Raw genomic sequence first — 27,114 nt, 5'->3', positions numbered from 1 at the left:
TCCCAGCCTGGAAGGAGTCCGCTAAAGCACTCCCCTCCCAATCAGGGTCTCTGTCCGCCATGTTTCAACCACTTCGGGAAGCTGAGGGCCGCAGCCCAGAACGTCTCAGCAACTGTCAATGGTACTGACTCTCACCGGGACTCAGGACTTAAACATTAGGCAGAGGGTGCTGTGTGGCCCACCCAGGACACCCACCCAAGAAGGAAATAGAGCCAGGGCTGAAACTTTGAGTCCTTGTTCTGCTCTCTTTCTCCATGGCCAGCATGTTAGTGTTGGGGATTTTGTAAAATGTCCCGACGCTCCATAATTCTGGACCAACCCGCTTTTAACTCCAACTGCATCTCTGTCCTGTGTCCATCACGATTCCCAGCTGCCCAGAAGGTCCTGCCTTCTCCTTGTTTGCCAGACCAGTTTCCCTGCTGGTCCCAGGTAGAGTTATCTACCCCTTGCCTTTGACCTCCAGCACAGCACCTGCCATGCGTGGTGGCATTCATGCATTTACATGCCCAGTGCTGCCATCATCTTCTGTCTTACCAACTTTTGGATCTTTTGTGCATAGTATTTATTACCTGGCACCAAAAACACACAAAGAAAGAATGAACGTGTGAATGAATTGACTCAGAAGCATTTCCACGAATAGCCCAGAGCCTGCAGCACCTTAAAAAGTGCAGCTAACCCACATCCATCATCTCCCCTTGCCCACGTGTGCATCACTGTGCCTCGTACCCAGAATTTCACATACGTCATCTCACTCAGTAATGATATCATTAGTAATGATGTTAATGGACCCTGCTCTGTGTGGTGGGGTTTGGAAATATCTGCAACAGGGTAGTGGAACAGACACAGCCCTTGCCCTCTGGTAGCACGTACCCTGGGTAGAAGGCAGCTGATCACATAGCGTGTAGGTCTGTAGCAGAGTTCCCAGACAGGCAGCATGCAGGATGCTATGGGAGCCCAGGACAGAATGTCTCTCTGACATTGGAGATTCCAGGAGGGATCCCGAGGGTGGTGCATCTTACACGGAGACAGGTGGGAATTGGCCAGGCTGAGGGCACGCAGGAGTGTCTCAGGGAACATATGCAGGAAGGACTGGAGACTGGGCATGATGGAGATGAGGGCTGGAGGGTGCATGCTCCTCGGATCTGGCTGGTTCCGGCAGAACTAGCTGCATCTGCCTTACCTCTGGGTGCCTCCCTTACCTTGGTCGGGTGCTGAAGGGCCAGAGGAAGCCCCTCTGCTCTGGGGGATGAGGTGCCAGCCACAGGCAGCACCCTGCACGTCTGCTCATGAAGCTTCAGGGTGTGTCCTAGAGGGATGTCCTCCTACTCGGCGAGTACGTCCCATTTTCTCATTTCATCTGAATGTGGTCCAGACAGCAGCCCAGCCCCCTTGTGAATTCCTAACCCCTCTGCAGCCCCCCGGGCATCCTGGCATTAAGGGGTACTAGGGAGGCAGGCACAGATGGCTGTACATCTCTGGTCGCTTGACCTCTCTGAGGCTTTCAGGCTTCTCCCTTAGAATGGGAACAATGCACTCACTCCCTTGGCTTGTTTTCAGGATTAAATACAAAAGCCTCTGCACATAGTAGGTGCTTTACACCGCCATTGCTTTCCATTCCTTTCCATGACAGAACACCCCAGAACTCAGGTGCTGCTCCTTCCACTCCAGCTAATTCTAAAGCAAACACTCACACCAGGTCAGCACCCTGCCATGCACGTCCCCACACTGTGTCCTCTGGTGATGTTGCAATGCCCATTTTACAGATGGGGAACCAGAGGCTCAAAGAGGTAAAGTGACTTGCTCAGAGTCTCAAACTAGTAAGCTGGCATCAAGCCCTGGCTGTGTGATCCGGAGTGCTTGCTCCTTGACACCCCTCTGCATCTCCTCTGAGACCCTCGTCACCGGCTCAGTGCACAGGGCCTGGCAGAGGCACCTTCCAGCCCTCCTTCAATAGGATGCTGTTAGCAGCTGATGAGCAGCACTTGGAGAAACACGCAGTTGTAAATAACCATTGTTGGAGAACAGGAGGGTGGTTCTTGACCCCACATCCTGACAAAAGTCCTTCTCTCCCCAGGCTCCGGTTTAATTTGGAGGAACATAAGCAAGCTCCTCACAGGCAGGCCTGAGTGTCGGGATTCAGCGAACAGAACAGGCAGGGGCAGCTGCTGATTCCATCAAACACATCGTGGCCTGCGGGCCTCAGCTCGCGGCTCCCTTTGGGGAGGGCAGCTGGTGCTTTTCCGGCGAAATCCTGAGGGGGTCTGGATCAAAGTCCCGGGGGCCCGCCTGCTTTTTCAGAAGAGAGGATGGGGCAGGAGTGCGGACGATTCGCTGTCTATGAATACCGGGCGTGTTCCTCTTCATCTTGCTTCCTTATCCCACAGAACCTTCTAGGGGGGCTTTATAGATGAACAAGCTGAGGCTCCAGGGGGTTAATGATTTCGCTCTAAGTCACAGAGATAGTAAGTATGGGAGTCTAGATTCCAACTTAGGTCTGTCTGGACTCTAGTCTATGCTTGTCTGCCTGTTTCCAGCTGGGCCTCCTCTTAGGGAGGGCATTGTGTGCGCAGGATTGAAGCGGGAGCCACAGGCTAGGAATAGACGCTGCCACAGGTGCTTCTGAAAGCAAGAGCAAGAAGCAGCAATTGTAATAGCCCCCACTGACTGTGTGCCAGGCATCCGAGGCCTGCTCTCCCCCTCTGTCTCTAAAGTGGGTGCTATGATTGTGCCCATTTTACAAAGAAGGAAACTGAGGCTGCGTGGACTGAGAAAGCCTGGTCAGTGAGTCCCGGGTGGTGGGGCTCCGGTGAGCGGTCAGCACTGGCAGGCCTCCCTCACGATGTCCTGGCAGGCTACAGGAGGCTAGTGTTGTCTGTGATTGGCACTGGAGAGCTGAGGCAGGGAAGGGGGACTCACGAACTGGGCTGGTGTGCAGGAGCAGAGTGCACGTCCCTTGCAAAGGGAACAGTGACGGTGAGGGGAAGTGGAGTGTTGTCTCTAGGCGGGCAGTTCTCCAAGGACTCGGTCTGGGACACAGGTTGGGGCTGCCTTTGGAATGAGGCAGAAGCTGAGTTCTCAGGGGGAGGCCTGGGGTCAGGGCCGCCGGCAGGGAGGGAAGTTGTAGGCTGAGCGTGGACAAACAGGGAAACCAACCATCTGTGAGAGGCCAGCTCTTCTTCCATGGCCTGGGCTCAGCCTGTCGGTGGGTCCATCAGCCCCGGCTGTGGGGAGGGCTGGCGGGCCAGGCAGCAGGCAGCGGACACAGAGCCCACCATCTCCCCATCGAGGGTTCAGTTTCTCCTCTTCTCCTGCAGCACAGGTGGCTGCTGACTTCTTTGTAGGCCCCACTTCACGGCTGGGCACTGCATGGACTGAAGCACCGTTAGTGCTTCCAGGAAAGTGTCCCCTCGGGGACAAGGGAAGGAGAGGGAGGGAGGACCTGAGCTAGCCCTTCCCCTTCCAGATGGACGCCCGGCTGAGCAGGGCTCAGGCAGCTTTCCTGCCGTGGAGAAGAAGCGCTCTGCCTGCCTTTTCATGAAGGGCTCTGGATTTTCCCAGCTCACTACAGATTGCCCCAGTGTCTCTGTCCTCAGGAAGAGAGATGCACAAGAAATAAGAGCATTTGGGGTTAAGAGGGAAGGAGAGAGGCAAGGAAGGAGAGTCAGAGAGAGTGGCGGACATCACTGGAGCAGGAACCTCTGCTGCCTGAGTCAAAGTGGAGCTGGCTGAACTCTCAGAGTTCCATGCAGGATCCAAGTCTGAGCCAGGCAAGACAGTCTCTCCATCCTTGTGTGCTATAAATAATTGTTCTGCACTGACTCTACACACAACCCTGCCACAGTGAAGGAGGGGTCTGGCATTAGGTGAGCTGGGATTTGGGTGGGGGCTCTGTGGAAAAGGCAGCATTGAGCCTGCTCTGGTTTTCCTCTGTAAAAAGGTTTTGCCTTTCATCTAGGGCATGCCCTCTTGCCTGGTTCTGGTTGCAAGCTATCACCACCCCAGGATCTTCCGTCCCCTGACCATCCTTCTATTTCTTGAGTCTTGAATATCCTTCTCTCTCTCTCAAAATCACTCCCATTACAACCTGCAAAAATACTCAGCTCCAACCCACATTCAACAACGACAGATACCACCACTGCAGCCTCCATTCCTGGGGTCCACCTGCCTCCCTTTGAGGTACTCGCTTGTGCCTCCTTCACTTCCTGATCAACTGTCTTAAAAGAACTCTCCACAATTTGCCTCATTGTATTCCATTCTATTTATGTGTCACTATAGCTTTTACCACCCTAATTCTATGGAAATACTCTTCTAAAAATACCAGGGGACCTCCTAAATGTCACATCCTAATGACGTCACTTCTCATCCTACTTAACAACATTAGATGCTATTGACCACTACTTTCTGCTCCAAGCCCTTTTTTCCTTTGAATCTTGTGACACCTCTCTTTTCTTGTCCTTCTACTTCTCTGCCCATTCCCTTGAGTGTTGATGGTCTCCCAGCTTTCTTCCTCATTCCTCTTGTCTCACTGTCTGTATTCTACCTGGGCAATCTCCTGAAGTCTCCTGCTTCATCCTCCATCTACCTACCCATTGATTCACCAAAACATCTTTGTCCTGAGCTCTGCGTGGACCTTCACATTGATGTGTGGCTGCAAGGGAGCAAGAGTGATGCTTGGTGAGCCAGGGTTAGGGACCGTCAGGGTGGGTGTTTCAGAAAGACAGATCGATACGGGAATTAAGTGAGTCGTTGTGAGTGTAGGCAAAACAATAATCTTTTGATTCAGTTTGGATAGCAAACAAATCAGAACTCATGTCCATATAGTTTTATTTGCCCGCTTCCTAATCTATTGTAGGAGCTTAACAAGTGTTGGCTGAATCTACTGTTGGTTGGTTGGTTGTGCATATGTCTTTATTTTTTTCCTACTAGATGAAGGGATGCAAGTACATGTCTTATTCTAAGATTTTTGAAAAAGGTTGATGAGCAAAATATTATTTATTGAATGACTAGGAGAACAAGTGGATGAGATAATTAACCAAAGGAATAGAGATCTTGATGCTTCCAGTTACTCATCTTTTGGTGTCGTCTTGAAGCCGTTCATGATATAGTGCCTCAGTTCTGCCTCTTGCTCACCCTGACAGGCACCCTTAATGCTTAATTTAAATGAAACTAACACTCATTGGGATGAGTAAGTTTGATCTATTTGCTCCTTAAAGTTAGTTGAAAGAAAAAGTCAGTTTAATATAGAGTCTCATTGGTCTCCGACAAGGTCAAGAAAACATCTTGCAGCTTATGAGCCTAATTGGTGGGATCTAAAGATTCCAAAGTGAAGGCAGGCAGTGGAACCAGGCCAAAGAGGCAAAATTGTAATTGAAATGCACTCTTTTTTAAAATTGAGATGTAATCGAAATGTAACATTATATTAGTTTCAGGGTATATAACACACGCTGATTCAATATTTGTAATATGGCGAACTGATCACCACAATAAGTCTAGTTAACATCTATCATCATTCATAGTTGCAAGTTATTTTCTTGTGGTGAGAAATTTTAAGATTTACTGTTTTAGCAACTTTCAAATATACAATACAGTGTTATTAACTATAGTCATCTCATTGTACGTTATATCTCCATGATATTTATTTTATAGCTGGAAGTTTGTATCTTTTGACCCATTTCGCCCACCCACACTCATCCTCTGCCTAGGACAACAACCTATATGTTCTCTGTATCTATGAGTTTGGTTGTTTTTAGATTCCACACATAAGTGAGATCATACAGCATTTGTCTTTCTCTGTCTGACTTATTTCACTTAATATAAAGCCTTCAAGTTTCACACACGTTGTTGCAAATGGCAAGATTTTCTTCTTTTTAATGGCTGGATAATATGTGTGTTGTGTGTGTGTACGTATATAGATAGATAGATGTAGATATAGATGACATTTTCTTTATCCATTCATCCATCGATAGACACTTAGGTTGCTTCCGTGTCTTGGCTCTTGTGAATAACGCTGCAATAAACATGGAGGAGCGCATGTCCTTTCAAGTTAGTGTTTTAGTTTCCTTCTGATAAATACCCAGAAATGAATTGTTGGATCACCTGGTAGTTCTAATTTTAGCTTTTTGAGGAAGCTCCATACTGTTTTCTATAGTGACTTCACCAATTTACATTCCCACCAACAGTGCACAAGGGTTTTCTTTTCTCCACATCCTCGCCAACACTTATGATTTCTTGTCTTTTTGGTCAATAGCCATTGTAACAGGTGTGAGGTGATAGCTCATTGTAGTTTTGATTTGCATTTCCCTGATGTTTAGTGATGTCGAGCACCTTTTCATGTACTTGTTGGCCATCTGTATGTCATTTTTGGAAAAATGTCTATTCAGATCTTCTATCCATTTTTTAATCAGATTGTTTTTTTGCTATTGAGTTGTATGAGTTTTTTATATATTTTGGATATTAACCCCTTATCAGATATGTAGTTCACAAATATTTTCTCCCATTCTGTGGGTTGCCTTTTCATTTTGTTGATGGTTTAATTTGCTGTGCAGAAGCTTTTTAGTTTGAGGTAGACTTATTTGTTTATTTTTGCTTTTGGTGTCAAATCCAAAAAATCATCTACAAGACCAATGTCAAGGAGTTTACCGCCTATCTTTTTCTATTTCTTGGCTCTCTATTCTGTCCCATTAATCTATGTGTCTGTTTTTTTGCAGGTACCATACTGTTTTGATTACTATAGCTTTGTAGTATGGTTTGATATCAGAGAATGTGATACCTCCAGCTTTATACTTCTTCTTCAAGCTTGCTGTGGCTTTTCAGGGTCTTTTGTGGTTCCATACAGATTTTCGGGTTGTTCTATTTCTGTGAAAAATATCCTTGAAATTTTCATAGGGATTCCACTGAATCTGTAGTGTAGACATTTTAACAATATTAAATCTTCCAACCCATGAGCATGGAATGTCTTTTCATGTTTGTGTCTTCAATTTCTTTCATCAACATTATAGAGTTTTCAGTGTATAGGTCTCTTGCTTTCTCGGTTAAATTTATTCCTAGATATTTTATTCTTTTTAATGCAATTATAAATGGGATTGTTTTCTTAATTTCTCTTTCTGATAGTTCATTATTAGTGTATAGAAATGCAACAGAATTTTCCATATTGATTTTGTATCCTGCAACCTTATTGAATTCATTTGTTAGTTCCAACAGTTTTTTGGTGGAGTCTTTAGGGTTTTCTCTATATAATATCATGTCATCTGCAAATTGTGACAGTTTTACTCCTTCCTTTCTGATTTGGATGCCTTTTATTTCTTTTTCTTGCCTGATTTCTCTGGCTAGGGCATTCCGTACTATATTGAATAAAAGTGGCGAGAATGGGCATCCTTGTCTTGTCCCTGATCTTAGAGGAAAAGGTTTCAGCTTTTCTTCTTTGAGTATGATGTTAGCTGTGGGCTTGTCATATATGACCTTTATGACGTTGTAGTACATCCCCTCTAGACCCACTTTGTTGAGAGTTTTTATCATAAATGGATGTTGAATTTTGTCAAATGCTTTTTCTGCATCTATTAAGATGATCATATGATTTTTATCTAGTTAATGTGGTGTATCACACTGATTTTGTGGATGTTGAACCATCCCACATCCTAGAATAAATCCTACTTGATCATGGTGTATGATTCCTTTAACGTATTGTTGAATTTGGTTTGTTAATATTTTGTTGAGGATTTTTGCAACCATGTTCATCAAATACATTGGCCAGTAATTTTCTTTTTTTGTGATGTCTTTGTTTTGGTATCAGGGTAATGCTGGCCTCATAAAATGAGTTTGGAAATATTTCTTCCTCTATTTTTGGAAGAGTTTGAGAAGGATTGGTATTAATTATTCTGTAAATGTTTGGTAGAATTCACCGTTGAAGCTGTCTAATTCTGGACTTTTTTTGTTGGGGGGTTTGTGATTACTGACTCCATCTCCTTACTAGTAATTGATCGGTTCAGATTTTCTATTTCTTCATGATTTAGTCTTGGTAGGTTATATGTTTCTAGGAATTTATCCATTTCTTTTATGTTGTCCAATATGTCGGCACATAATTGTTCATAGTAGTCTTTTGTGATCCTTTGTATTTCTGTGGTATCGTTTGCAATATCTCCACTTTCATTTCTGATTTTGAGTCCTCTCTTTTTTTCTTGGTAAGTCTAGCTAAAGGTGACAACTTGTTTATCTGAAATGCAACAGATTTTTGTATGTTGAGTTTGTATCCTGCAATTTTACTGAATTCATTTAATAGTTCTAACAGTTTTTTGGTGGAGTCTTTAAGTTTTCTATATATAGTATCATGTCATCTGCAAATAGTGACAGTTTTACTTCTTCCTTTCTAATTTGGATGCCTTTTATTTCTTTTTCTTGCCTGATTGCTCTGGCTGAAACTTCCAATCTTATGTTGAATAAAAGTGGTGATAGTGCGCATCCTTGTCTTATTCCTGATCTTAGAAGGAAAGGTTTCAGCTTTTCTTCATTGAGTAAAATGTTAGCTGTAACCCAGGTTTTAAAACTTTTTTACTTTTTTTTTTTTAAATGCTTTTTTGGTGAGGAAGATTGGCCCTGAGCTAACATCTGTTGCAATGTTCTTTTTATTTTTTCTCCCAAAGCCTCAGTACATAGTTGTATATCTTATTTGCAGGCCATACTAGTTCTTCTATGTGGGATGCCACCACAGCATGGCTTGATGAGTGATGCATAGGTCTGCACCCAGGATGCGAACCAGCAAACCCTGGGCCACCAAAGCAGAGTGTGCAAACTTAACCACTCGGCCATGGGGCCAGCCCCCTAAAACTTTTTTGCTTTTAATTGTGGTAAAATACACATGTGGTAGAATATAAAATTTGTCTTAACTATTTTTTTTTTTTAAAGATTTTATTTTTTCCTTTTTCTCCCCAAAGCCCCCCGGTACATAGTTGTGTATTCTTCGTTGTGGGTTCCTCTAGTTGTGGCATGTGGGACGCTGCCTCAGCGTGGTCTGACGAGCAGTGCCATGTCCGCGCCCAGGATTCGAACCGACGAAACACTGGGCCGCCTGCAGCGGAGCGCGCGACCTTAACCACTCGGCCACGGGGCCAGCCCCTGTCTTAACTATTTTTAAGCATAAATTTCAGTGGTATTAAGTACATTCACATTGTTGTGTAACGATTACCATCATTCATGTCCAAAAGTCTTTTCAGTTTGCAAAACTAAAACTCTCTACCATTAAACACAACTTCCCATTTGCCCGTCTTCCCTAGCCCCTGGCAACCACCATCCTGCTTTCTGTGTCTATGGATTTGACTACTGTAAATATCTCCTGTAAGTGGAGTCACACAGCATTTGTCTTTTTATGAATGGCTTTTTTTTACTAGCATAATGCCCTCAAGGTTCATCCATGTCATAGCATGTGCCAGAATTTCCTTTCTTTCTAAGGCTGAGCATTATTCCATGGTATGTATTTACCATGCATCTGGTTTTTAACTGATGAGCTTCAAGTTGGAACTTGGTTTGAGGTCTTCTTGTGTATTCTAAATACAGGAGACAGACATATAGGTTTACAAGTAGATTCCTCCCAAAACCACACCCATCTTTATGGCCTTTATGTTCACTGAGTTTATTTTCAATTTTTTATTTCTTAGGATTCAGTTAAGGCTTCTCTTTTAATTGTGCTAAAGGAAACAAAGGAAGAGATAACACCTGGACTAAGGTCTTGAGTGAGAAGCAGGACACCACTCCCCAGAATCTGTTGTAGTGATGTCAGTGGGAAGCGGATCTGGTTACCCCAAAGAGAAAAGTGAAAAATGGAGTCAGAGCATAGGGCCACTGGGTTCTGACAACCCACCCCCCCACAGGGAGGCCTGGTAGTTTGGGCCTGGTCCTCCTTATACATGCAGAGTGCTGAAGACTGTGCTGCCATTTTATATTTTCTCAGGTGGTGGTGTGCAGGTGGGAAGGGAGAACCCTAACCACACTTTACCCTGGGAGTCCTTCCCCAGGGCTGGATCAGGACCACGCCTTTGATACGTTACGGTTTGGAGTAGAATGTGTTTCGTCCCATTTTCCATTTTATGGTGCCTCTTTGTTCTTACAGTGCTATCCTTCCACAAAGGAATAATTGTAGAAGTGCTGGACGAATAGGAAGCTTTGAAATGAGAAAACTGAAGATTCCATAAGCCTATTTGGAAACTAAGATTCCGCCCATAGGTTAAATTTTTCTTTGAAAGTCTAAACTGACATTGCCTTGCTCCTGGCACAATATCCCTCTCTTCCCCTGCTCTCATCCCCTCTCTCCCACCCTTTCTCCCCTTCCTCTCCCCATCTCTCCCCCTTCCTCTTCCCCTCTTGCTCTCTTCCCGCTCCTTTTCCCTCTCTCCTCATCTCTCTCCCCTCTCCTCCCTCTCAGTCCTTCTTCTTATCTCTCTCTCCCTCTCCCTCTCTCTCATGCATGCTCATATATGTGCCACATGGGAAAATGACTCTTGACTCTTTTGCCCTTGTCCATTGAAAATGTGGCCCATGCCTGCTGGCTTTCTGGAAACCTTTCATGCTGGCCCCCTCAGCCCCTGTGAGTAGCTGAATTACCATCTCTCACCCTAACCTCAAACAGAGTTTGTTAACAAAGCCTAAGGGGCAGGGGAGGCCGAGAGCCAGCTCCGAGGCCGGCAGAGCTGGGAGGATTGCAGCAGGAATAGAAATGGGTATTATTTTTCTCTAAAGAAGGATTTTAAAAGTTATCAAGTTATTCCCTTTCAAACAGAGAGCAGAAATACCAGAGACTACAGTTGTCGAAGGAAAGTCGACTGAATGTTTAAAGTTGGTCAAGAGGTTTGAGAGACGAAGCAATTCTCAGCATACCGAAAGGGTGCAGTGTGAACTCAGCCAGAGAAACGAGGTTCTTGGTTCAAGTTCCAGCCCGCTCCAGGGTCTGGTGAACTCGAGCAAATCACTTACTTTCTCTGGGCTTCAGCAGAAAGATGCTCCATTTGGTTTCAGAGAAATCTAGATTTACTGAGGCGCTATCAATCTCTGGCTGTGTAACTTTGGGTATGATGTTTGCCATCTTTCTCAGTCTCCTTATCTTAAAGTAGAATTATAAAGCCCCCTCATTTGGGGAGGCTGTTGGGAGAAAGCTCTTAGCTCACTCAAGGTAGGTAAATGTCATTCCCAGAAACTGCCCATGAGAATGATAATACCTAATGGCACTTGCTAAAATAGGGGTGGCCAACCAGTGCTTTTCTTGTGTGGTGCCATGGCCATTTTTTAATGGAGGCTCCTAATAACACCTGACTCCATCTACGTTTTGCTCCACATTTTGACTTGGCTCCTTTTGTCACAGATGTGCCAGGCTGTGCCATTTTGAAACTGAACAAAACCCCCTTCTGTTCTTATTTCTTCAACAATGTGTTTATTTACCCAACACGTATTGTTATATTTTCTTGTAGCGTATGCCCTTCTCCTGCATTTCAAGGTAGAAGAGCCATTACCACTAATGAGAGCTCCTTTCTAGCTCATGTGCCACTTAGGATGTTCAAGAGTGCGCTCAAATTTTAGCCTTTCAATGCATCTTTGTAATGGCATATCACCCTTAAAAAATGAGATGTCAGCTTCCTGCTGAAAGGAATAGGCATTGATTTTCAACCCCCAAACCACAATCATCCTTCTAGGTGCCCCATGTTGGGGAGCACATTGAGGTTGAGCATGCTATAAAACCCCACGAGGATTGAAAGGCAGAGTAATGCTGCTTGTGGAACATGTCCATTCTGCTGGGATCCCTGCTACAAATGAGGCAGATACCTAGTGGGCTGACACATTCTCATTGCGTTTAAGCACTCCTCTGGGATCCTGCACCACATCGCTGTGAAGTGCACTGCTGGCAACCCCATTATTTAAGAGGCTCCATCTCACCTAAGTGAATTAACGTTGCCCGGAAAGGCATTTTAAGAATTGATGTGTTAGAAATAATTGTCTTCTAGGTGCTCACAAAACTTATGGATTCATCCTACTCTTTGATCCCTATTGCCATGGAAGCAGTCCCTCTACTTCTTTCCATCATCATTCAGCATCCTGGAACTCTCTCTCATCCAAATGGAGCCTCTCACTGCTCCCTGAACACACCGGGCTTTTCACATGAATGGCGAAACCCTACTCATCATTCAAGACCCAGTGCAGAAGTCACTTCATCTTTAAACTCTTCCCAGAAGCCCTTGCATAGAGGTTCTTGTCCCGCCTTCCTCACATATCCTCTAGTACTTTCTTTATAACTCTACAATGGCACTCCTCACACTGAATTAGCTGTTTGCATGTCTATCTTTTCTCTTGGACGGTGAGCTCAGGGCTAGCAGTGGGGGGCACATTTCCTTTATCTTGTATCAGCAGCACCTGCCTAATGGTGCCCAGGATATATTTGATACTCATTAGAACCCTGATGAGAAAAATGAATGAAATAAATGAGTGATTGTTAAGAGATGCTGAAGCTGATGTAGGGTGGGAGGAGCCAGGGGGAGACTATGCTCCAAGACAAAGTGAGAAAGGACTTCTCCTTTACCATAAATCCTCCCCTTTTGCAGGGGAGGAGAGTGAGGTCTTGAGAGGAGAGATTGTTTGCCCAAGGGCACACGTGATCCAGAGCTGGATCTATCGCTTGGCAGAGGAGCATGTCTTCCTACACATGCAGGGCAGTTTTCTTTCTACAGCACTGCCTCTGAGGCATTGTCCTGATCGAAGTGAGGGACCTGAAGTAGTAGCTACTGAAGGACATGCCAAAAATAAGTAAAGAGTAAAGCAGGCTAGAGGTTGCCTCATTTTATGCATCCAACTCCCTCCATAGTTGTGTTGGACTAAGTCCTAAGAACATAGCTGCATGGCTGGGACTGGAAGAGGGGGTGGCTGCCAGGGAACCGTGGAATAATGATAGTGATGAGGCTGACACTGCTGGTTACCTTTCCAACTCCCTCTGCCCTTCCCTATGACTCATAAGCCCTACTCTATACCCATGGCCCTGTGCTTCAGCAGGCTCATAAGATTATCCACAGTGATCTCATGGAGGCGTGGACATGGGACACAGTTCTCACCAATGACACAGGACCACAAGTCTTCTGGTAGAGTTTGCTCACTGTCAAAACATAGGGTTGCCAGATTTAGCAAATAAAAATACAGGACACCCAGTTAAATTTGAATTTCAGATAAATGACCTTATTTTTAGTTTAAGTATGTTCTGTGTGAAATTTGGACGCCCCATGCAACATTTGTGAGGTATCTTCTTCCCAAATCATCGAAGCTCTCAGACTGTTTGCCTGTGAAAGGCACGGTCTGGGAGCAGGCTCACACACAGCAGCTTTAATCTTCCTGGGAGTCAGGTGCTTTGGATAATGACAGATTCATGTTCATTAGACGTACTTGCTTCTCTCCCTCTGCTGTCTGGAAGAGCTGTTTGGTCCTCAAGAACCAAAGTTTTTTGCTTGATTGTTTTTCCAAAGAGTATTCTCCTCTTTACCCAGCCTCCAATAACATTGGCCATGTTAATAGGTGTCATAGGTTTTCTATTTTGCCTGGAGCTAAGGCTGTGAGCAACTTTTTGAAGCTATATATAAACATCTGTAGAATATCTAGGATGGCAAGTCGACTTGAAGGGTGGTGAGTGGTTAGTCACTTATTCACTGCCTTGCCTAGAAAATCCACTGCAGCTCAGCTTCCTCACCTGTGAAATCATTACCTACCTCATAGGGTTATTGTGAGAATTATAAAGAGGTGAGACATACAAAGCATACAGCTACTTTGGAAGGCAGTTTGGCAGTTTCTTATAAAACTATATTTTTATTGTATTGTATAAAACAATACAATCCAGCATTTGCACTCCTTGACATTTATTCAAAGGATTTGAAAACTTATATCCTCACAAAAACCTACACACGGATGTTCAGAGCAGCTTTATTTGTAATTGACAAAACTTGGAAGCAACCAAGACATCCTTCAGTAAGCAAATGGATAAATAAACTATAGGTCATCCAGACAATGGAATATTATTTAGTTCTAAAAAGAAATGAGCTATGAAGCCATGAAAGGCATGGAGGAAGCTTAAATGCATGTTATCAAGTGGAAGAAGCCAATCTGAAAAGGCTAGATACTCTGTGACTCCAATCATATGACATTCTGGAAAAGGCAAAACTGTGGAGACAGTAAGAAGATCTGTGGGTGCCAGGCATTGGGGTGTTGGAAGACGAATAGGCAGGTGGAGCACAGAGGATTTTTAGGTCAGTGAAACCATTCTGTATGATTCTCTAATGATGGGTACATGTCATTATATATTTGTCCAAACCCATAGAATGTACTACACCAAGAGTGGACCCTAATGTAAACCAGAGACTTCAGGTGATTATGACATGTCAATGGAGGTTTATCAGTTGTAACAAATGTACCACTCTGGTGGAGGATGTTGATAATGGGGAAGCTATGCACGTAGGGGGGCAGGGGCTGTGTGGGAAATTTCTGTACCTTCCTCTTAATTTTGCCATGAAACCTAAAATTCCTCCAAAAACTAAAGACTGTTAAAAAAATAGATGAAACATAGAGTGATGAGCACAGTGATAGGACAAAGTTATTGTTTTCTGAATGGTGACTTTCTTCCCGTTCATTCATCCAGGCAATGGCTCTGATGTGCAATTCCAGACTTCTCTCTGCCACCCTTGCTATGTTGACCTCTCTGGGTCCCCATCAGGCTAGTGGTAATAATGTTGTGAAGAAAAACTAACTGACTCAGAGCCAGGAGGCCTGGATTTCTGCCCAGCCTCCCACTACTTACTAGATCATAAAGATGGAGAAACAAACGAAATCCAGGAAACACAGCTACTGAAGTGAAGTGAGTGATGATGATGATGGTAACAAACACTTGCATAGATTTCATCAGTCTTCAAGCATCTTGGGGGAGATCTACACTTGATAATGAGCCATGAAGCTGTTTACTTCATTCAGTTGACAAACCTATTTGCAGCACCAGCATTGTGCCAAATCCTGTGCTGGGTACAAGGCATACAGATATAAATAAGACTCAGTGCTTGACTTGGAGGAATATCAGTTTAGCAGGGCAGATGGCTGATAAACTCACAATACATTAGGAGCTAAACAGATGTAACAAAGTGAAATGTGGGGGCACAGATGAAAATAATGTATACAAGGCTGGGTGGGGGAGTTCAGGCAGGGGTCTCTTGGGCCTGGCTCCCTCCATGTGACCAGAACGTTGTAGGAGGGAGTCAAGCAAACGAGAAGAGCAAAGAGAAGTGGAGGTAGTTATCTTTAGGGTTTTACTAGGCCCTTCAGAATCTTTTACTTTACTTTATCAATCTGATCAGGCTGCTGATTCATTAGCAATATTTTGTTAAGTCAAATTTAACTGCTCTGAGTCAGGATTTGGGGCCCATGTAGCTACGTCTTTGAACTACTCTTTCTGATATATCAGATCAAAAATTGGTAGATATTAATGGCTTCCTAATAAAAATTGTGGAAGAATTTGAGAAATGCAATGAATTTCAAGAACATATTTGCATCTCCAACCCAGAGTCAAAGATTAAGTTTTTAATAATTCAGCATACTTTGATTCAATCTCAAAAGTTAATCAATACAAAATGGAGGTATGTTCACCACATAAACCACACTTACCAGATTTAAAATCCAGGAAATATCACATGGCATTAAAATAAAAAGAAACAGAGGACACATTTATGTGCACCTGTCTCTATCTCCTGTCTGCAGTTCAATGAGTAGGGAATGAATCAACTCAGGTATCTCAACAATTTAGAAAGAGTGTGCAAAAACCTCCACTCAAGAATCTCAAAGATGGTTGAAAGGATTTGTCCTACCATGAAAGCTTTCCTAGGTGAGAAGATTGGGACAATTTAAGGGACCATATTCCAGGAAATAAGAGCAAATGAGAAGACCAACTTCCAATTGATGCATTAAAAGAACAAGGTAATTGTCTTTTTTCAAGAGTGATTCTTCTTAAAATTACACATACTTCTAGAATAATTTAGATTTCCTGGAATTTTTCATTGAGACCAAGCCATCCCAAATCATAGTGGCTTAAGAAAATAATCTTTTATTGGTCTCATAATTTTGTGGGTTGGCTGGATGGTTCTTCCAGTCTGGGTCAACTCAGCTGAGCTCTCCTGAGCCTATGCGTACATCTATCATTAGCTGCTTCGTTGACTGGTGACTGGCTGATCTAGGATGGCCTTAGTCAAAGGTCTTGCTGTTGAAGGAATGTCAACTAGGGTGTTTGTATTTCTTCTGCATGGTCTTTCATCCTCCAGCTGGCTAGCTTGGGCTTGTTCAAAGGGTGACCTTTGTGGAGATAAGCAGATTTGGGTGAGACTGGGGGTACTGGTATAAAACCAGGAGTTTGACTTTGGACATTTTAAGGTTGAGATGTCTGTTAGACCTCAAGTCGAGATATGGAAGAAGCAGTTGGATGTAGGAGTCCAGAGTTCATGGGTGAGGGCTGGGCTAAAGGCAGATATTTGGAAGCCATCTGCAAAGCTATCATTTAAAGCTGTGAGACTGGATGAGCTCAGCATGGGAGTGTGAATAGAATGGAAGTCTGAGGAATAAGTCCTGGGGCTCATTACTGTTTAGATTTTGGAGAGGTGAGAAAAAAACAGGTAAAGAGACTGAGAAGGAGAAGCCAATGGCCTAGGAGGAAAACCAAGAGAGAGTGACAGCCTAGAAGCCAAGTCAGGGGGACAAAAAGTGTTGGAAGAAAGAGGAAGTCAAATGTTGCCAATAGATCAGGTAAGAGGATTGGAGAGTGACCACTGCATTTAGCAACGTGAGGGTCATTGGTGACCTTGACAAGGAATGGTGGGTAGTGGTAATAAAAGCCTGATTGGAATGGTTTCAGGAGAGAATGGGAGTAAAGGAGTTGAGAAGAAATAGAGACAGCTTCTCTCTCAATATTTTACTTTTAAATTTTTCAAATATGTGGAAAGGTTGAAAGAAGAGTACAGTGGATACTCATATACCCCCACCTAGATTCTACAATTAACCTTCTAATAGATTTGCCTTCTCACATCTATACATCTATCCAATCCTATATCCATTTGCAATCCATCTTTTTTATGTTAAAGGAATAGAGAAATGAGGCAGAATTGGAGTGAGATGGGGGTGAAAGAAGGTCTGTCTCTCTATGTGTATTTGTATCTACGTGTGTGTGTATGAATGATGGTCCATGAGGCAGTGTGTGTTTATATGTTGCTGAGGATGATCAAGTAGCAAAGGAACGTTTGATGATGCTGGAGGAGTTAATATTTAGAAGGATGTCTTTGGGTAGGCAAAAGAGTATGAGCTTTGGTGCATCAGTAGAGAAATTGGCCTTAGGTAGATTCATCTGCAGTAATGAAAGAGAGGATGAAAAATATGGATGGTCAAATGCATGAGAATGTCCTTTAATAGCATGAAATCCAGCACCTCCAGTACTGGCTCTGGACCTGCCTTCTGTTTCAACTCTCCCGCAGACGTGCATAACCAACCTCCCAGGTCTTCTGGGACCTCAGTTGCAAAATGAGCATAATTATGAATATCATACTTACACTACAGGGAGCTTTGGAAATTATACACTGGGGATCTAGGTTTTGTTGTTATTTTTATTATCCACATTTATCCAGAAGAATAGCTTTGCAGGCTGTTACGACTCTGTCCCCCGCTCTATGGAATACTTTCTCCCTGTCTGGGGACTTTCAAATACTGGATGAACAACCTGCGACTTCACAGACTTTGTCTGTTCCCCATTGAAGTCCCTTAATGTTTAGCTGTTGGACCAGTATTATCCTGGAGACCAAGGAGCTTAAGGGGTGTCCCAAAGGACTTCAGTCTATTTCCCCATTGGGGTGGTGCCTCCTCGCTACGCCTAAGGACGATGGTATTGGACAACTGTTTTCATCCCCTCTGTTTGCCCTCCTCTTTGTCTTGGGTCAGTAAAGCAGAGTCTAAGGCCTGAAATTCATCGTTGACCATGTTTGCCTCCTGTTTATTCCAGGAAATGTGGCATTTTTATACCAAAGTCCCTTTGTTCTTTCTGCAGCTCTCCACACCTTCTTCCAAATGCTTGGAGTTATTTATGTCTGCAAAGAAGATAGGTGGGTGACCTGTCATAAGCAACCACACACAGCAAGGAGAATCTCACTGCAAAAATATACTAGATATATTTAGTGCTGCTTAATTAGACTTAGCTATCTTGAATTCATTTTCCTTCCTTTATGGTAAGGTTTTAAATTAAAACCCAAACACGCTGTGTTTGCACTTATTGTGATAGAGAAGGTGAGGGGCTTGGAATCAGGGTGAATTAGGTTAAAACTTGCATTCTCTCACCTTGGGCAAGATCCTGTACCACTCAGCCTCAGTTTCCTCTTCTGTAATCTCAGGATAACAGTATTTTTCTCATAAGGTTGCTGGAAGGATTGAGAGAGATTATGTGTGTGGAAAATCCCAGTATAGTGTCTGGAAAATAATAAGGTCCATGGGGTATTAGCTTAATGGATTAGTAAGCACACCACCAGCAATAATGAAAATAATTAAGCAAATATTGTTGATATTGACTGCTTGTTGTATACAAGACTTGGTGTTCTGTGGTCTTTGTGACCTGCATCAACCATGGCAGATAAAGAGGTTGGGCAGACGCTGCTTTCTTCTTTGGAAGTCAACTTTTCTCAGTAGTTTATATATTATAGTTTATATATATGTATTTTTCTCAGTAGTTTATATATATTATAATATTATATATTAACACCCAATAAAGCTTAAGTCTCCAACCTCAATTTCAATAAAATCTACATTTTATTCTATTTCACTTTAAAATTATTGAATTATTCTCTAGTAAGTTTGATGGATAAAATATAGGACACCTAGTTACTTTTGAATTTCAGAAAAACAAAGAACTATTTTAGTATAAGTATGTCGCAAGTAATATTTGAGACGTACTTACACTGAAAATATCATTGTTTCTCTGAAATTCAAATTTAACTGGGAATTCTGTATTTTAATTTGGTAAATCTGGCAACCCTAGACCCTAGGAAATGCAATGTATAATGTATGTGTCTATTCCAAAGATAAAAAAATCTAGACCATAAGTTTTGGGTGTGTGAGTGTGACAAAAGGTCATGATGGGCTCCTAAGAGATGGTTTTCTCCACCCTTCATATCTAATGGAGCGTTAGGTATCACCCACCCACTCCTTCTCCCACTTTTAATTCATCTTCACAATAACCTTGTCCATTCTCTTTTAGCCCTCAACTAAGTAATAATCTATTCTCATTTATTATTTATCTCATTAGATGGTCAGGAACTATTTCTGTTTCATGCATTCCTATATTGCTCTGCCTGGCAGAGTGTCTGGCACATAGTAGGTGGTCAATGAAATTTCATTGAGTAAATGAAGAGCTGGCTATGTTACAGCAATAATACAAGTTATAATGAAGAGTGACAGGCTTTATAGACAGGGGGTCAAGTTTCATTCGTTTCATTACTTCTCCCCTGTGAAAATGGGAAAAAGTAAAAACAAAGCACAAATACCCATGGTTTTCTAACATAGTTTAACCCTTTCTAACAGAAATAGTCTAACATAGTTTCTAATAAAGGCCAGAACTGTAACACACGGCATTTTTCTTTTAAAGAATAGACATTCCAGAGGGCACATCCTTGATGGCTGAGGGCCTTGATCACAGACTCACACTAACATTGCCACTTCTGCCTTGCCGAAGGCCTCTGAAAATAGCATGCTAACGATGTGACAAAATCTCTCCAGCTTTCCCTTGGAATCCCCAGGTTTTCAGACAGTTTGAGGGGAGGGTGGTGATGCAATCCTGCTGATGACTATTGTCTTTAATGGGACACACTATGTGCGAGTCTGGAGTCAATTAAAACTCTGACACTGAATGTCAGGACCCAGGAAATTTGTACCAATATTAGACTCCCTGCTCCTTGGGAGGGTGATATTGACACTGAAGGATGGCTAGGTAGTTAATAATAACATCTTCTAACACATTGTTTTTGTTATTTGGAGCTCATTGCTTTTTCAAGGAGTTCGTCATTTACCAGCTACATTTCTTCAGTATGAAAGTAGGTATTAAGCGCAAACCTTAAGGGCAATACAACAGTTTCGTTGAGAATGTAAATACCCAAGGTCACAGAACACCAAAAGTGAAGACATAGTGTGCTTTCCCAGGTTCCTATGGGTCACGTGTCACTGGGAAGTGCTAGTTCAAACGCATTAAAGTTGTATGGGGACATTGTCATTTTTGTCTTGTTAGGGTGTGTTGAAGTCATTCACTTGTCTCAGAAGATTGTACTCATACAAGCGGGGTTGCCTTGACTTCAAGGGTGTGAGTGGGGAGGGGTCTTTGAAAGATCACCACTGAAGAACATGGTCAGATATTCATCCGGAGCTGTAGCTTCCTTGCCTTCCCTTCCTCCATCCGAGGGTTTAAAATCCTGAATTGCTCAGGCCTTTCATAAGCTTCTGTAGTGAAAACTAGACATTAAATTGGGCGCATTTGTTTCAAACCTGCTCAATCCAGATAACAGCTCAGTTTAGCATGATTTTTCCACTTAACGAGAACACCTTTTAGAGCTCAATTTGGTAGCTCTTAATAAACCCAGACAGAATAACGAGAGATCCAAGATATTGAAAGTCAGGTTCTTGAAATAAAAAACACCAGCACATGAACTCAATAGCAGCATGAACCCAGCAATAATTCAAAAACATGATAGAAGGTGATTTCATAGGATTTAAGAATCCAATGAGTTTTTAGACCAAAAGATATTCTTAGATGTCAGGCAGAATAAATAAATGAAAGGTTAAATCCATGCAAGACACTATATGGTGAAATTTTAGGTCATTAAAGGAAATTCCAAAAGCTTGTGGAATGAGGTACAGTAAGCTGAATGGACCAATTACCTATAAAGGGATATGAATTAGGTTGACACCAGACTTCTCAGCAGCAGCAATGGATGCAGCAGATTATGAAGAATTATTTTCAGATGTTAAAGGAGACAATTAACTTTGAATGAATTGTTGTACCCAATAAAGTTTAAGAGTAAAATCAATAGATTTTCTGATATGCAAAGATTTGGAAGATTTGCCATGTGCAAATCCCTTAAAAAGAATTACAAGGAAGGGAAAAAATAAATCCAAGAGAAAGAAGTAGGATAAAAAAAACAATCATGAGCAAATAAACCAGAAAAATCCTTATTTTGATGTTTAAAAATTAATTTTCTAACTAAAATATTTCAGCTGATTCCAAATGCAATGTGCTGGGGCTGTATAAAGGAGGCAGATGGAATTTAAAGCAGGCTGAGATTCTTGTCTTGTTATGTGGAGAATATAGAAGCTGATTATCTCTAAAATTGTTCAGGAAAAAAGCCATGTTCAAGTATGTTTATCAAAAGCATAAAGTAACAAATAGGAAATTAGATCTAGAATACAAACTTCCAAACCACAAACTATTCAGGTCAGGGGAAGTAGAGCAGAGGAATGTCAATCAGTCCAACAGAAGTCAGAGAAGGAATAAAGGAGAAGGAAATGACCAGAAAGAGCAGCAAATAGAGAACGACTTAACTCATTCATAGTATTGTGGTAATTACAATACTACAAATGAGTTAATTTCACTTGTGATTCACAGTTAATTTCACAGTGATTCTCAGATTGAGAGAGAGAACCCAATCACACTTTATTCCCCTACCACAGAAAGACTAAATCAAAATGGTAAAAGAATGTCGATGATGAAGGGATGTAAATATTTCGATAGATCAGAGAACAGAGTGCATTTAGAGAGGGGGCAGAGAGTAGCATGAGATACAGATTATGGAGGACTTCTCAGGGAGTATAAGAAGCTTGGAATTTGTCCCGAAGGGAAATAATAATGTAAAGAATTTAGTAACTTAATGAGATGAGATTTACATTGGAGAAAAATTCCTATGGCAGTTGGGAAAGTTTGAGGGTAGGTCAAGCTTGTGGTAGGGGGCACCTTGAATAGGAGATATTCAAGGAATTCTTGCATGAAGTGATAAGGAGCTTGTACAGTAGGGGTGGAGAAAAAGTGGTAGGTATTGTTGATTTTAAGAAAAATCGACAGACTCAATAAGGCATGGAGACAAGAGGGAAGAGAACTGCAAGATGGCACACAGGTTTCCAAAGTGAATAACTGGGGGGCATCCTTCACCAATATGGGAACACACAGGGAAGAAGACATGGGGGGGCATGATGACCATGAGCCTTTGTGCTTTGAGATGTTCAGTGATAACTGGATCTCAGGATACAGATTTTGGTTGGATGTGAAATCTTGGAGCCACTGTCTCACTGGTGAAGGAGTCATCATGAATTCACAAACAGACCTTGCACAACAGAAATGGACTTGTCCATAAGAGGTAATATCTTTAAATCCATCGTGTGAGAAGCTGGAACTCCGACATGAGTCCTGATTCTCTCCTTTTACATTCAGTAGAGAGAACGCTGAATGAAAATAATCACATCTTCTTAAATCCAGTGAGGAATATTGAAAATTTGACTAAGCAAAGATCAGTGCCTTCCCCCCTCTCTGTCTCTGAATTCTTGTGCCTGTGTAATCGTGGGGATGGCACAGGTGTGAAGGGCGATGGGATTGTTCTTGATGCCTTCTGGCATTAAGTGAAACACTGACAGGAAAACATTTAGGAAAATTAAGAACCCCCTTGTTGCTCTCTGCAGAAAAGCAGTCCCTTGGGTGAAATGGTTGCTAATTATTCTCATATCCAGTCATTAGTTAAATGTGATAATTGACTTCATAGATTCTAAATGACAAGCCTTTTCTGAGCTTTCCCCAGCAAAGAACACCATTGTCCCCCACCCCACATACAAAATGAAGACCGCACAGTGGAAGTGGATGTGCATCACAATGTGGTCCACTTGGAAATTCCCAAGACCATTCATTGGGAGAGAACCCGTAAAGGGTTGAGAAATTTCTCATTTACATTCCTTAGGCTGTTGAAGAGTTTTCTAGATTCCTCCTCTTCCTCATGCTCAAGAGAACTTCTGGGAAACACCTATATTTGCCTGGCTCACCAGACTCCAAATCTAGTTACTTCCCAGGTCAAACTGTGTTCCCCAACCTGTCCAGGGAGAGTTTAGATGGAATCCAGTGACCCCATTTTCAGTCTTTGGAATTCACTGTACTGCTCTGAAACTTTGAATTGTTCACTGGAAAGGCTTCCTAAAGAAGTGAATTCTGAGCTACAACTTGAAGGAGAAAGGCAAATCCCAAGAGTAGAATGAAAACAGATTATTTTTTCAGGAAGAACCAAGCTCACCCTCCCCCATTCTTCCACTGCACCATGCAAACGCTTCCATTATAATTCCGGGATCTGCGCTGGACTTACTTGTATGGCTGTCTGCATCCCTGATTCCTAGCAAAGTACCTGCTATATGATAGCACCTTGGTAAATTCTTATGGCATAAACAAATGCAAAGAATGCAGCAGCAAAGATAGAAAAATCAGCTTTCATGCAAAATATCAGACTTGTAATATTCTTCTTTATTATGAAGTTTATGCTTTAAAAATTAGGATATGGTCCTGAAAGGAGTCAGAATTTGTTTAACTCTACCCAGGAGATTCCAATCTACTCAAATAACCAGTTAATGAATTTGGATGTAAGAATGGATGCAGTTGCCAATAGTAATAAATAACTGTGGTGGAGATTGGAGGAATGGAGGAAGACCCAGTCAGGAGAGCAGTGGCCCTAATTCTGTCCCTATTTTCTTTGAGAAAAAAGGTTTTCCCAATGGATTCCAGTGTCTGGAGGGCCAGAGGGATGAGTCATCTTGAGAGTCTTTGCATAAGAAGTATGGAAGATTTGAACCCCAAAGGAAGAGAGTTGGGCACATTAGCCTCCTTCGATGGGAATGGGATAAAATCAGAAGGTAGGGCATTCGAGAGAGAAACAGGAAGTTTCTCAAACAGCCAGCTGATGTTGGGCCCTTTCTTTGGTCCAGGTGGGAAGGAAGTCATAGCTTCTCAGAAATATGTGGAGAGTCTAGAGCTACTCTGTTGCGTGTAAGCCCCCTTCCCCTCCACCAACCCTTTACCTTCCAATGTAGGCAGAGGTAGGGCACGTTGGTCCCGTCAACATTGATGACTTAGGACCGGGTAGAGCGGCTGACGAGGAAGAGGATGGGGCTAACATGTATTGAGCTGTCATTCTGTGCTAGTTACTACTCTAAGGAGTTGATATGCACAGGACAGGACCAACATTTTATCTACAAAACATCCTAAGGAGGCAACCACAATTACTATCCCTTTGACAGGTGAGGAAACTGAGACTTACACAGGATCACTGGTATGCTTAAGTAGAAGGAAGAAGTGTCCCTTAGCTACAGTGTATGAATCTCATTTCAAAAATTTTATTTGAGCAATAATATTTGCAGCGCAGAGGATGAAGTTTTTCCTACTAGCTCATCAGACCGAGGGGTCTGAGATGAGAGCTGGCGGTCATGTTTAGGGGCTGAGGTGGGTAGGCACGGGCATGAGCATAGCAATGAGCTAAGAGCAAGAGCCATCTGGGTTGAGTGAGCAGGTGCTCTGGAGAAAAAATGAAGCCAGAGACCAAGAGCTTTGTTTACAGACTCTTAGCAGGGTATTCCTGGAAAGTTGTAAAGTCCATTGAAAGGTTCTAGAATGGAATGAATAATTTTATTGTGAGAATGAGTAAAGCACACTCGAGATGGAGGATGCTGCTCTTTAGGTTTCAGTGAGGCATTTCTGGACTAGAGTAGAGGTTTTGGAGGCAGCAAAGAAAAGTGTGTTGTGCGATAGACTAAAAATTATCTTTAATCAAGAAGACTAAACCCTGTATCCCAACTTGACCTTGTGCTAGCTATTTGACCTTGGATAAGTAACTGCCCTTACTGGAACTGTCTTTGCTCATTTTTACAATGGGCAGCATCATCCTGATATTACATAGTTGTAGGGAGAATTCTGTGGGATAATGCAGATAAAATGGACGCAGCATCTGCCTCACTCCTCAACCTCCCCGTCCTGGATGGAATCACCTTGGCTGACAGAGCATAAGAAAAGGAGCATAGTGCATACTCTAGTGGAACCAAGAGAACTCTTCTCAGGAACACATGATTCACCCCCTCCGCTCCTCCCAGGTCTATCTGGGAGGGAAAGGGCAGGATGCTCGGATTTGTGCAATTTGAACTTGGTGCATAACCAGCAGAAATCCTTTTTTTAACAGGTTGCTGTGGACTTACTATCTTGCAGGCTGGCATAATCTGGCACAGGCAGGTTCTATTTGAATCAGAAAAGAAAATACAAGGAACTATGTTCAACACTTACTATTTAAACACTTAAGCCCCCTTGACTGGGAAAGAATGTTGCATGTTGAGACCCATCCCTGGGAAACAGGAGGGAATATCTGTCGGTCCTTTCCTGGGTCAGAGCCAAGCCTTGCCCAGTGCTGCACAGCTGCGGCCACTGGGAGAAGCAATTTGTCAACTTTATACCTTTTTGCTTTATGGTCTGGTGACTTAATAGGATTCGACCTTCCCTGGATTCCATTTCAGTTGGGTCAGACACTGCACTTCAAATTAAAACCTGGGCTCTGAGACAGGTGATGAGGAGCTGGTGAGGTGTGTGGGCACGTGACTGGAGCGGGGCTGTAGCTTCAGATGCCCTATGAGCCAGCGTGATCAATCCAGGTGTTCATGCTACTACCCAGCTGAGCCCCAAATTTCTCATAATGCTATGGCCATCCTGCCTTCCTCCAGGCTCTGCAGTGGACCCCAGGGTGCGGGCAGTCTACCCATCCGTCTACCCATTGAGTGGAAGCCTCCATTTTCATGCAGCAATGCAATGGAATTCAAAGATGGCCAGGGACATTGTCACTGCAAAGGGTTGCTAAGATGACACTGTTCACTTGGCCAATGTGTATTTACTATCCCTGTGTGTCAGTCAATGTGGCAGATGGCAAAGGGGATGGAAGGATTTCAATGACACTGTCAAGGAATTTGCAGCGTGAATGAGAGAAAGTCAAGGGCATACATGACTGTAATGTAAGGCGGAAAGTGACTGGGCCAAGGAGGAGGGCTGCTGTAAGACAACGTGGGAGAGAGAAATCTTTGGGGGTGCTGGAGGATAGGTGAGAATCCTGGAAGCCTTTATAATGGGGGTACCATTTAAACTGAGCTTTTAAGAAGAGAAGGACTTGGGCAAGCAGGCATTGGTTTGAGGGAAGGTCAGTCTGAGGGGAGGGAGGGGCATGGACAAAGGGGCAGGGGTCTGGCATCATGTTATGTGTAGGGAACACAGAGTGGTCTCCTGTGTCTTGGGCTGGGGCATTACAGGGAGGTCTGGCCTGACGATGGGTTTGTGGCCAATAAGACTTCCTGCGAGATTACTATGGGCCACTGTTTTAATTGTTTTATATGTGTAATATATCTGTGGCTGTGTCTGGGCACTGATTTGAAGGGAACTAAATTATATTTATTAAATTGTCACATGCCTATGAGTTGTCACTATTATTCCCATTTGATGGATGGGGAAACTGAGGCTAAAAGGACAAAATGTGTAAGTAACTTGTCTGATCACAAGGCTGGTGAGAAACAGAGCCAGGTTTTGAGCCTGGTGGTTTGGACCCAGAGTCTGTGCTTGCACCCTCTCTCTTATTCTGAGTCAGATAGAAGATAGATTTCTAGGGTCACTTGCGGCTTGCTCAGCAGATGGGTTTCAAAGGGGAGAGGCGGCTAGGAGGTGTGAAAGGAAGGGTGATATCTCTCAGAATTGACTCCCTCTGTGAATGGGATCCACTGGGAGCCAGTTTCTGGGCAAAGTCTGCCTATGCAATGTGCCAGTCACTCTGGAGGATGAAAGAGAGTGGGGTAGCCCCTGTTCCCGTGCCAGCTCTGCTCCCCTCTGTGTCCTTAGCCTGAGCCTTTGTGGTCACCACAGTCTCTGAGTGATGCACTCTTTCTGTGCATCCTCTTCATCCTTCTGCTGTCATGTGGTTGATGTCTTTTGGCTTTTCTCTAAATGAAGACATCCCTGGGACCCAGTGCAGGAGGGATCATCATGGAGCGTGAATAAAGGCAGGA

Source organism: Equus quagga, chromosome 13, assembly GCF_021613505.1.
Source record: "Equus quagga isolate Etosha38 chromosome 13, UCLA_HA_Equagga_1.0, whole genome shotgun sequence".
Taxonomy (NCBI): Eukaryota; Metazoa; Chordata; class Mammalia; order Perissodactyla; family Equidae; genus Equus; species Equus quagga.
The sequence above is the reverse complement of the archived record's forward strand: the minus strand, read 5'-3'. Positions refer to the sequence as shown.